General features: G+C 52.7%; 3 pseudogenes; 2 read left to right on the forward strand and 1 right to left on the reverse strand.

Annotated features, from left to right (window-relative positions):
- The first annotated feature begins 349 nt into the window (after positions 1–349).
- Positions 350–3,554, forward strand: LOC136527744 (protein NUCLEAR FUSION DEFECTIVE 4-like; annotated as a pseudogene).
- Positions 3,555–4,412: 858 nt separating this feature from the next.
- On the reverse strand, positions 4,413–5,564 carry LOC136525231 (uncharacterized; annotated as a pseudogene).
- Positions 5,565–9,529: 3,965 nt separating this feature from the next.
- LOC136525678 (NAC domain-containing protein 10-like) lies at positions 9,530–11,289 on the forward strand (annotated as a pseudogene).
- The last annotated feature ends 1,301 nt before the right edge of the window (positions 11,290–12,590 follow it).

Consider the following 12,590-nt stretch of genomic DNA (forward strand, 5'->3'; position numbering starts at 1 on the left):
CCCATCACGCCTGCTAATAATCCTTGGTCCATTCCACTGCGCCGGCGCGGCCCAGCGAAATCTGCCGCGATCACATTCCGGCCGGTGCCGCCCACCCGTCGCCATCGAAATCGCGATGGTTTGCGATCCGCGTCCCTGTCTGTGTACATCCACTTACCCCGCTTTCTTCCCACTCCGGCTCCGGGCTCCGGGCTCCGGTCCTCCTCCACCCACGCGTCCGTGCGCACACGGCCCCCAACCGGCAAACCCCAGCTCCAAGCGAAGCCAGGCAGGCAGGCAGCCCAGCTCCCAAAGTTCACCCGCGGACAGCCGTACGGCGCAAACCCCCATAAAAAAATCTCACCGACCCGCGATCCCGACCGCAGTTCCCTCCCCCTCCCCTGTACATCGCGCACGCTGCCGGCTGCTCCCCTCAGCGAGCGAGATGCGGGGGCCGGCGTCAGTGAAGGCGGGGAGCCGGCCGCCGTGGCTGGGGCTGGGGGCGGCGGCGTGGGTGCAGGTCGCGGGCGGCGCCAGCTCCACGTTCGCGCTCTACTCGCACGCGCTCAAGGTCTCCCTGGGCGCCGACCAGAGCCGCCTCGCGCTGCTCGGCGTCGCCTGTGACGTTGGCGAGAACCTCGGCCTGCTCCCTGGGGTGCTCTGCAACCGCCTCCACCCGGCGCTGCTCCTCCTCATCGGCGCCGGCGCGTGCCTGCTCGGGTACGGCACCGCCTGGCTCCTCGTCTCCGGCGTCGCGCCCGCGCTGCCCTACTGGCTGGTGAGCTGCCGACCGCCACTGTCGCTCTTCGTTTTGCTACTTCTCATCAATTTACTCTGATCGATTTTTTTTTCTTCGCGAAAGACATTGCTGATCGATTTTAAAGATCCAGTTTATGCGTTCGTGAAACGGAAGTTGAGTTACTCAGTTTTTCGTGGAAGGCATTGTTTTGTGGCAAGTGGTCGCTTTTTTGGCACTTTTGCGCTGTGCAAGTAAACATTATGCTGATTTTGGGATTTATTCTCCATTATTACCCTAAAAATGGTTAAACATCTTATGGTATAAGCTTGAGGGAAAATAGATGTCTCTTTCTGAGATTCCATAAACAAATGGGGACAAGCTGCCTGTCAAACGCTAGCAAACAAATTTTGATTACACTTGGGTCAACAAAAATGCAGCATTTCACTTAGTTTACCTGCAATATGCACGCATTTAGGACTTTTACATGCCAGATCTCACCGGAGGATGATCGGGTGTTCTAGAATTAGCACCACTCATGTTTCCCCTTTAAGGCTTTAATTGAGGTTAGCTTTTTGCTAGCTTCAACTTGAGACAAACTTTTTCACCTACTCTAAGCAGTGTATTTCCAGTCTGGGATTTACTTTATTGGATCTAGTGTAAATTGACTAATGACCCTACTTGCAGATATGGTTTGCGTTATGTCTTGCTACCAATGGTGGTGCATGGTTGGCGACTGCCGTTCTAGTGACCAACATGAGGAACTTCCCACTCAGCAGAGGTGCTGTTGCTGGCATTCTGAAAGGGTACTCGGGTTTAAGTGCCGCTGTTTACACCGCAATATACACTGGAGTGCTCCGTGATTCTCCCATCAACCTTTTGCTCTTTCTCACTCTGGGAATTCCTGCTGTGTGCCTTCTGGCAATGTACTTTGTTCAGCCTTGTGAACCCTCTCTGGTGGAGACGAATGCAGAGCAAGTCCATTTTTTGTTTGCACAAATGGCGAGCATTCTTCTTGGGGTTTATCTGGTTGGTGCTACCATATTGGATCATGTCGTGACTCTCAATGACATTATCAACTATTCTCTGCTTGTCATTATGGTTCTTCTCATTTTTGCTCCCCTGACAATACCATTGAAGATGACTTTATTCCCGAAGAAAAAACGCCCATCAGATTCACACTCTCCAACAACTGATAATGATCACACAGAACCACTTTTGCCTTCTTCCTCCGAATCAAACCTTGGTAATCTTGAAGACGACGATTCCTTTGACATTGATATTCTCTTAGCTGAGGGTGAAGGTGCTATAAAGCCTAAGAGAAGAAGACCAAGAAGGGGAGAAGATTTCAGGTTTCGTGAAGCAATACTGAAGGCCGATTTCTGGCTTCTCTTTGCAATATGCTTTGTTGGCATTGGATCTGGAATCACTGTTGTTAATAATCTAGCACAAATAGGAATTGCTGCAGGTGCTGTCGACACAACCATCTCACTCTCTGTCTTCAGTTTCTGCAATTTTTTTGGCCGGCTGGGAGGTGGTGCTGTTTCTGAGTATCTTGTCAGGTAACAGAATATCTTATATTTACTCAACTATTTACTCTTTGAAATAATTGTTTCCATATGATGGGCCATTCTTAGCTTTAATAGCTCTATCAATTTCACATTGTTTTTGGCCTAGTGGGCACTGACTACTGAGAGATATCTGGTAGCGAACCAATGTGTCTTTATAGCTCCTAACTGCTCAAATTTATGAACCATGTTAACCCCTCTTTGAATTATTAGAAAACTGCATTGCAGTCTCAAGTTTTGAATTTCTGTCCTGAGGAAAAGTTCCATAGCAGCCCTATGGTTGGTTTATCTTTTAATGCATCTCCTCTCACGTTAGTCAATAGCTTGGGTAAAAATTGTGAATAGAGAACATGAAAGCCTGACAAACTAGCGATTGGTCCATTGTCTGAAGACAAACAGTAAGGAAAATCCTGAATCCCATGTGTAGAAACATGTAATGTAGCGAACAGCTTTCTTGTTTGTGAGTGATAGACATGAGTTTGTTGAGATTCAAAATTGTTGCCATTGCATCCTATGGTTAACTTACAATCTTCTTTTGCAGGTCAAGGACACTTCCGACGAAGTGTTCTGATCATATGTACCCAAGTCGTGATGATAATTACATACCTGCTCTTTGCATTGGGTCAGCTTGCCACACTTTACGTCTCTGTCGCCTTACTCGGCATATGTTATGGTGTCCTGCTCTCCGTGATAATCTCAACCTCATCAGAGCTCTTCGGACTAAAGCACTTCGGAAAGATATTCAACTTCATCATATTGGCGAATCCAGTAGGCGCATACCTGTTTAACACCCTTGCGGGATATGTCTACGATCTCGAAGTGGCAGAGCAGCATGCCACAACATCAGGGTCGGATATTGCATGCTATGGCCCTAATTGCTTCAGACTCACGTTTTGTGTCCTCTCCGGCGCGGCTTGTTTGGGCACATTGCTGAGCACGGTTCTGACGGTGAGGGTCCGGCCAGTGTATCAGATGCTGTATGCGGGGGGATCCTTCAGCCAGCCCAGGAACTCTGCACATTGACCGACGGTGATACGAGCTGTAGTGTTTTCTGCATCTACTACAATAAATCCAGTATGATGTCTGAATAGCTTCGTAAATGATCTATTGCAATTCATGAGCATGCACCTTATTTTTGTGCTCTGTGTTGTAATTTTGGGTCCTTTTTGGTCTAATATGAGGAGGGGGTGATGGTTTCGTGCTGCTACTTGTACCAGATGCTCGTGCTGTTGCTCCAGGTTAACGTGCTGAGGTCCGAATTTTAGGTGAAATCCCTATTTGTGTAGAATGATGGTGCTTGTATATGACATGCTCATGGACATTTTTTGGCGGATTTCATGATATTGAGAAATATCTGCATGTTTCTCAAATTGTGAAATAAACTGCATCTCAGGTCTTAATCATGCTGTCTTTAAAATTTGGTTTACTCGTGGCCTAAAAACAGGGCAATGGTCGGCAGGTTAACAGGTCCTCTTCAAGGCCTGGGCAGGCCAGGGCAGCATCAGCACTGAAATTTTTGAACAGGCAGTGGTTGAGATCTGACCAGGGTTGGCCAGCTAAAATTTACTGAATCCGACAGATCTACTTCCGTACATCCAGACGCCGTGTCCTCAGTTTGAATGGACGAGACTGTTCTGATAAGCCTGGTTGGTGCTGGTTTGTTGTGAGAGTAACTGATAAGCTGCCCCGTCGGTTCAGATCTGGATACGGCTCGTTTTGGCGCCACCCTTTGATTTGTCTCCGTTGGGAACATGGCCCCTCATCTATTCCATCCTGTTGTCAGGACTCCACACTAACGACAGGCGAGTAGTAGTCGTTAAAATATTTTCACAGCAGGAACGAAAATGCTTCAGGTATTTTTGATCGTCATGAACTCGTGATCCCATCGCACCAGGAACGAGATCCTACAACCTCTGTGCGCGTGAACATGGATCGATGATTCCATTCCGAGCTCAAAATTTCAGAGAATGACACATGGCATTATTTTTCACACTCATTTACACAGACAGTTGCAATAACAGTAACAGGCAGCAGGTAGCATAGCTAGTGAGTAGTGACCACTGACCACTGGCCACTGGCCATCATGCACAGTTGTCTTCGCTCGCTGTACGTACACGGCTGGATGGCGGCAGCCGGCTGGTACGCACCGGCCGGCAGCGGCAGGTCACAGGTGCAGGGCACGCGAGCGCGTCCGGGCTAAGTGGGCTTCAGATCCTGGAACATGGACTCCCACCGCATCTCCTCGCCGCCGACGTCCACCACCACCTCCACGTCGCTGCCGCTGCCGTCCCCCTCCTCGTCTTCGTCGCAGCTGCAGACGTCCAGTGCTCATGAGGCAGGCGGCTATGGACCCAGCGGGCGCGGGCAGCGTTCTGACCGCCGCGCCGCCGTTGCCCCTCCACTTGTCGGCGCAGCTGTTGGTGAGCAGGACGGGCTTGCCGACGACGTGCGTCAGCATCGGCAGCGGGAGCTTCCCGCCGCCACGGACCGCCACGGGCGACGCGATCTTGGTCCAGCTGCTGTGCGCGACCCTCCCGCCGCGGTGCCGCAGTAGAGGCAGCAGGCGCGGCGTGGCGAGGACGGCCGCCGCGCGGTCCCGGTCCCGGCCGCGGGAGTGGGACACCGAGGCGCGGAGGCGGGCGAGCGCCGAGCGCGCGGACCGGTGCACGGCCGCGGCGAGCAGCCTGGTGGCGCGCCACGGCAGGACGACGGTGATGGCGGCCGCGGCGGCGACGGCGGTGGCCCTGCCGCCGTGGGAGGAGGAGGGATCCTTCCTGGCGAGCTTGAGGATCTCGAGGCGGTGCTTGGCGACGGCGACGCCCATGCTGAGGAGGAACTCGTGGTCCAGGTGGCGCACGTCGGCGGCGCCGAGCTCGTTGCGCGCGAACAGCAGCGCGTACTCGAACGCCACGTCCGGGTGCAGCCCCGCCCTGCAGAGCCACGCGTACCAGTCCATTCGCTCGTTCGCGCTCGGCGGAGCGGAGCGGCGAGTGGCGACGGCAGCAGCAAGTGAGGCTCCCGCGCGCGGTGGCAGCCCGTGCGGGCGCGCGCTCTGGTGTGTAGTGGCACTGCCCGATGGGCGGGTAGCGTCACGTGAACCCGATTATAAAAACGGGCGAGAGCCGAGAGAGGTTGTTGGCTGGGTGGTGGTGGTGGTGGTGATGGTGGCAGATTGGTGCCGCTACACCGTGCACGGACCGGTGGGCCGCCCACCCACGGAAGAGGGGGGCGCGTGCGTGCGTGCGCCCGTTTTGTGGGATCAGGTGGCGGATCCGTGCGCAAACGAGCACCTGAGACGCCGGGCACGCCGCCGCCGCACCGCAGCTCCGGTCATGTGCAATTCGGGCAATGGATCGTCGGCGGATCGGAACGAAAGCGAGAGCGCCTCGGGCCTCCAGGGTCCAGGCCCAGCCTCGCGCCGCGCCGCTTGCCACACCACGCGGGTACCGAATTTAGGCCTTGGGCCGGACCAAAACACAGCGCAGTGGCTGGTTTCGCGCTCGGCCGGCCCAGCCATCATGGGATGCGCAGAAGTGGAAGGACCACGATGGATGCGCGGATCCTCTCGAGGTGATCGCCCGGTTTGTCCAGACTCATGGTTTTTTTTTTACAACAAACAGATATATTATCAGCAGCAATTAGCTGCAATGATGTTTACATCCGACAAGGCTACAGAAAGTAGAGCCTGCGTTACAGAGCAGAGGTGGCCACATAGCATATGCAAGCAGTGGTTGTGCACAGTCCGAAAAGAAGTTGCAGTTGGAGATGTTCATGGCCTGAGTTATGGAGGATCCAAGGGCAAGGGCTGCAGCTTCCGCCATGAGCACTGATGAGCAGTTGGCGAGTGTAGCTTTGATGTAGATCGTCTGGGCGGGTTGTACCTGAAAGTTAAGAATGAAGATTCCCAGACCTGCAGTCCTCAGAGAGGCTCCTGTGTGGTCTGGTGAAGTAGATGCATCTACATAACACCTGCTACCTTGAAGTAGGGCAGGTAAGGTAGTGGAATGGGCGTTCCCCGTTGGACCCTGCATCAACCGTAGCGTCATACCTGAAGTAGTTGCTGAAGCTCTATTTGGGTGACATGGTGTGGTATTATTGTTGGAAGTCGTGGGATTAGTGGATGGTACCGCCTGGGAGTGTGTGTGAATATGAGCAGCAACGGCATTATGAACCTGTGTAGGGGTCCAAGTTTTCTTGTGGAAGTGGTGATCATTTCGAGCCTACCATATGTACCACAGTAAATAAATTTTTTGAGAAAAGAGCTTCGGGAGTAGCATATGTTATGAGGGTCTGCAGTATAAGTTGCACGTCATCTGATTCCTGAGAGAGATCATCAGTTCTTATGGATAGGTTAAAAGAGAACCATACCTCCCGAGGAAGGGTGCAGTGGAAGAAGAGGTGAGCATCGTTCTCAATGGCCCCACAGGTATCGCAGTGGTTGTCATTGTGATTAGAGTATCTTGCAACCCTAGCAGCAGTGGCAAGAGCACGCCGAATCAGTCTCCAGGTGAAGGCTTTGATAATGGGAGGGAGGTATGTGGATTTCCAAGCCCTCTTGAGAATCTGGTTGGCTTGAGGGAGGATGCTACGAGCTCCCTCCCTGCTGAGGTAACTGGACTATATTGAGAGTTGAAAGGTGCTTGTAGATCTCTTTGGTTGTGCAAATACCGTTCTTAGCATGTTTCCAACGTTGTTGTTCCTGAACTTTCTCTGGTTCTGGCGTTCTGGCCGGTGTTGTTGTTACCGATAACGACAGCAGTAGAAGAATTTTCATACATTGCAAACCTCTGTTACACCCTCTACATTCTTGCTAGTAGTATATTTCTTCAAACTCTGATATATATGACGTGAAAAAAACAAAAGTTTACAAATCAAATCTATACATGCTGCTATATTTATTGAAGAATCAAAGGATGATGCGATTGAACAAAACCAGACTAACATTAAAAAAAAATGAGAAACACAGCTGCATCTCTTCTTTTGTACGCTACGGAGTAGTATGCTAACGTTTCCTCTTTTGTCCTCTCGTTTGGTACTCCCTGTGCTTCTGTCGTGAGTGACTCGTATGAAAAGAAGAAACAATGTAAACAAATGACAGCTCTGTTCGTTTGAGTTTATCAGCTAGAAAATAGTGTTTTTCTCTCATAACAAATCAGCCATATAAATTAGCCGGAGCCAACATAAGTCCTGACAAACGGGAGACGGAAAGGGTAAAGTGAATCAGAAAACTTGGCACAGGTACAATACAATCAAATGTCATCCAACGAGCTAGTTTGTGCTTTCCTCTTGGAAGCTACATTCTTGTAACTGCAGTCTGCAGATCGCATGCCCCGGCTCGATGCAAACTAGGACTAGGACACCCAAGAGGACGCAGCCTGCACTATACGTAGGGCTGTTCCAGCATGAGGTTTTCGATCGCTCTCACCAAATTTAACTACCATGCCACGGAAATTCTCAAAATTCAGGAACCAACAACAAAACTGCCTGATGTCTGATGTGCAAATAATGGGATGGGACCTGAAGTGTTGGGAGTAAAGAGATCTACCACATGGCATATATTCTGACATGGACCATTTTCTGAGGAACAATAGGAAGCAAGCTTATATCCGATCGATAATTCGCAACCACGCGAACGAAAATCATGCTCTGTGCATATCTTGATTGGGTCCCTTCCCTTCCCTTTAGATGGGCAATTGGACGATGAATGCAGGTTTTCGGAGGACCAGTGGAATGGTGCACTGCTACTGCACATTGGCCATCCCAACTCTTTCCAAGTGTTTTTTTTTAGGGTTTTTTTTTAATCTTGGGAGGACGGAGGGTAGGAGAGAAGAGCACGCGGAGGACGTTGATGCCGCCCACCCGCACCTCGGCTAAATAGTTTGGATCCGAGGGGATTTTAATAATCTAGATAGAAAAATTCTGATGTGTTTTATTGGATTACGTGCTTGTGTGTTAAAATCCACTATAATTCCATCCTGTTTGGATGAGATTTTAGGATTATTTTTATATTCAGATTCCTAGAATCCCATGGTAACCAAATGCTACCTAAATTCTAGAGGCCAAGGCATGGAGGCAAGCGGCAGAGGCCAGCCAGAGTGGAGCGGGGGATCGGAGCTTGATAGCGCGGGGTGCGGGACACCACCGTGCAACGCGAGATTTCGACCACCATTCCGCCCTCTAGCCAAAGAGATTTGGAACCTTGTGCTGACCTTGGAGCATTTCGATGTGCAACTAATCCAGCCACATGTCTAGCCAACAGAAATTTGTGCTTGGTGGGAGGAAGCAGCCGCCACAATCCCGAAGCAGCGATGACGACACTTCAACGGGTGGTAATTTCGATGTGGAATATTTAAAAAGCAGAAAGATTTTTTAAAACACCGCCATGGACGGTTAAGGCTGGATAACGAGCTGGCTCAGCTCATTCTGACTCGTTAAGATAATGAGTTAGCTCGGTTCGACTCGTTATCCTAACGAGCCAGAAAGCCAGCTCGGCTCGGCTCGTTAAAAGCTCGAACTGGTTAAGCTCGCGAGCTAGGTATAAAAAATACATAAAATATAATATTTGCATTTATCTAAAGTTTGAAAATAATAATAATATAAAAAAATGTATCTAAGCCAGTTACCAGTCAATTTATAGGGACTAGACCAGTTACCAGTCAATTGTAAAGTGCAAGACATGAAGTAATGCAAAAACTAATATAAGTTTTGATACTTTTTTTCCTGAAAGCTTGGCTCGTTTAGCTCGCGAGCTGGCTCGAGTTGGCTTATTATAGCTAACGAGCTAAAATCTTGGCTCGGCTCGGCTCGTTATTATAACGAGCCGAGCCGAGCCAAGTCGAGTCAGCCACGAGTCGAACAAGCTAACGAGCTTCGAGTTTTTCGTTCAACCTTATGGACGGTAGACAGGTCACCTCCAAAACCAAATAAGACATCAATCTTCACTCATGGGTCTTTAACAACATAATTTAGCACCCCTTGAAGGGAGTGGAGATCGGTCTTTTTCTGGTTGTGTCCTCTGGGGTGTTTTACGTCTTCGACTTTTTTTTTTTTTGAGTTAAATGCATTATTGATTTATTAATTTTTATTCATATTTCACTTAGGTCCATCAACTACGAAAGTGATTTTTCAGATCCATAAACTTTTGAAGCGATACATCTCTAATCCATACCTCTTTGTTTATCTTTTTAATCTGACATGGCAGTCCACGGCGTCGAATCCACGGTCAGCACAGGCAGCGGCGCAGCGGATGGCGCAGCGGATGGGGGAGAAAGGCGGCGACGTCGCCGGCGAGGGCGCTGCTGCCGCCCAGCTCGCTGTCGCCGTCGCCAGCGAGGCGCGCCTATCCCTGCTCTCGTCCTCGGCCACAACAACGATCACCTCCGCCACAGCCTATTCGTCGTCGTCCACCGCCGTCGCCGCCGAGCACGCGGCGCCCGACATCTTCCTGCGCCTCTGGAACTCCGAGGTTGGGGATTCTTTCCGCGGTGCAGCCGCGCAGCAGCAGGGGCATGGTCCTGAGGGGAGTGCGGCGGCTGGTGGTGTGCCGGCGCAGGCGCTGCCTACTGAGCTCGGCGGCAACGATTCCTCGGCCGCGTCGACCTACGGGACCGAGGCTGCGGCGGACGACGACTACCGGGCGTTCCTGGACCTGGCGATGGAGGACTTCGCGCTGCTGCAAGGCCGGCTCGGCGCGTTCTCGGTGTTCCAGCAGGCCGACGTGTTCGCCGACGCGCCCTGCTGCCTGTTCGCTCCGTTTGAGTAGACCGAGAACGCGAGAACGCCCGGTAGTCCGAGAACGCGCCGAGCAGGGCGGCAACGTCCGGCTACTGGAAGGCGACTGGCACAGACAAGCCCATCATGGCGTCCGGTGGCAACCGCGAGAAGGTCGGCGTTAAGAAGGCGCTCGTGTTCTACCGCGGGAAGCCACCAAAGGGCCTCAAGACCAACTGGATCATGCACGAGTACCGCCTCGCCGCTCGCGGATGCGGCGAGCTCAACCACCAGCCGGCCGCCTTGCAACGTCGTCGGAGGCAAGGCCACAGCGTCTCTCAGGGTACGTGTGCTACTATTTTCTACAGTGTCAAGAACGGAACATAATCCGATCTACCCTGAGATTGCATTAACAAACATATGCATGCATCAATAATCTCTCAGAATGTTTTCACTAATATAATATAATATATAGCTAGTGTGGTGATCAAGCTCTAACTAGTGTCTCAGCTCGACGACTGGGTGTTATGCCGCATCTACAAGAAGATCAACAAGCTTGGAGCCGGCGAGAGGAGCATGGAGTGCGAGGACTCCATGGAGGACGCGGTGGCAGCCTACCCGACGCATGCCGCGGCTGCCATGGCCGCCGTCGCAGGCGGAGGAAGGCCGGCTCATCATAACGGCAATAACTACACTTCGCTGATCCACCACCATCACGAGGACAACTTCCTGGATGGATTTATCACAGCAGAGGACACAGGCCTCTCAGCGGGCGCCAGCTCCCTGAGCCAGCTAGCCGCGGCGGCGAGGGCAGCTGCTCCAGCTGACACCAAGCAGCTCCTCGTCCCGTCGTCCTCCACCACCCCATTCAACTGGCTGGACGCGTCGGCATTCGCGATGCTTCCGCCGGCAAAGAGGTTCCATGGGTACAACAGAGACACCCAGCAAAGAGGTTCCATGAGTAGACCGAGAACGCCCAGCAGACCGAGAACGCGCCGAGCCGGCCTTGCAGCAGCGCGAAGTCCTCCGTCGCCAGGTCCAGGAACGCCCGGTAGTCGTCGTCCGCCGCAGCCTCGGTCCCGTAGGTCGACGCGGCCGAGGAATCGTCGCCGCCGAGCTCAGCAGGCAGCGCCTGCGCCGGCACACCAGCAGCCGCCGCACTCGCCTCCGGACCATGCCCCTGCTGCTGCGCGGCTGCACCGCGGAAAGAATCCACAAACCTCGGAGTTCCAGAGGCGCAGGAAGATGTCGGGCGCCGCGTGCTCGGCGGCGACGGCGGTGGACGACGACGAATAGGCTGTGGCGGAGGTGATCGTTGTTGTGGCCGAGGACGAGAGCAGGGATAGGCGCGCCTCGCTGGCGACGGCGACAGCGAGCTGGGCGGCAGCAGCGCCCTCGCCGGCGACGTCGCCGCCTTTCTCCCCCATCCGCTGCGCCATCCGCTGCGCCGCTGCCTATGCTGATCGTGGATTCGACACCGTGGACTGCGATTAAAAAGATAAACAAAGAGGTATGGATTAGAGATGTATCGCTTCAAAAGTTCATAGACCTGAAAAGCTACTTCGTAGTTGATGGACCTAAGTGAAACATGAGTAAAAGTTAATGGATCAATGATACATTTAACTCTTTTTTTTTACATAAACCTCTACTTTCCTTAATAAGCAGAGCTCCTGCCAAGTTTTTTTTTAAGAAAAGAAGACGGAGTGACGGGCTCTCTACAAGCATGTGTCAATCCTAAATGCACTTTTTTTTTCTTTCTCTTGTATTTTTTTTTCTTTCTCTTGTAGTATTTCCTATGCTGATTGCTCTGTTTGGAACATTGCGATTCACGCACCACTCTTCTCAAGAAGAATGGGAACAAAGCAGCAAACTCCTGCCATTGTCGATTTTCACCAGTAGATTAGAGCCCTAGACCAAAAGACTGCTGCCGCTCCAGCAAAGCAACGAAAGGCCGGCGGCGGCCGGACGACTAGGAAACAAAGAAAGCGCACACCGGACCGTGCCATGCCATTCCATGCCGTGCCGCGCCGTGCGATGCAGCCTGCACCTCTGTCTGCAGCAACAAGACAACACGGCGGATGGATCCCCAGGAGTAGCGCCTTTTTACTACTCCTGCCTCGTCCTCACTCCTCAGTCCTCACCGGCCACCGCTGCTGCTGGCTACAGTGCTCACCACCACGGTGGCCGTGGCTCACCCAAAAAACCCATCGGCCTCGCCCAGTCGCGCCGATGCCCAGTCAAAACCTGAGCAGCATCACTGTATGTGAGCTCACCGCCCGCCCGCGCGCCAACCGCTAACGGAAAAAAAAAAAGACTTCGCCGGCCCGCCCGGCCGCCGAGCTTACCGCGTCACGCACCGTGCATGGACAGGATCCCGCGAGCTCGGAATAGCAGTGGTCCAAGTCTCGCATCGCACGGTGGAGGTGTCCCGCGCCCCGCGACGGGCTGTCAGGCTCCGATCCCCTTTCCACACTCTGGCTTGGCCTCTGCCGCTTGCCTCCATGCCTTGGCGTCTAGCATTTACTATTTAGCCGAGGTGCGGTTGGGCGGCAGGGCAGCAGCCACCTCCTCCCGCGTGCTCTCCACTCCCAGCCCCC

The sequence above is a fragment of the Miscanthus floridulus genome, chromosome 19, assembly GCF_019320115.1.
Source record: "Miscanthus floridulus cultivar M001 chromosome 19, ASM1932011v1, whole genome shotgun sequence".
Classification (NCBI taxonomy): Eukaryota; Viridiplantae; Streptophyta; class Magnoliopsida; order Poales; family Poaceae; genus Miscanthus; species Miscanthus floridulus.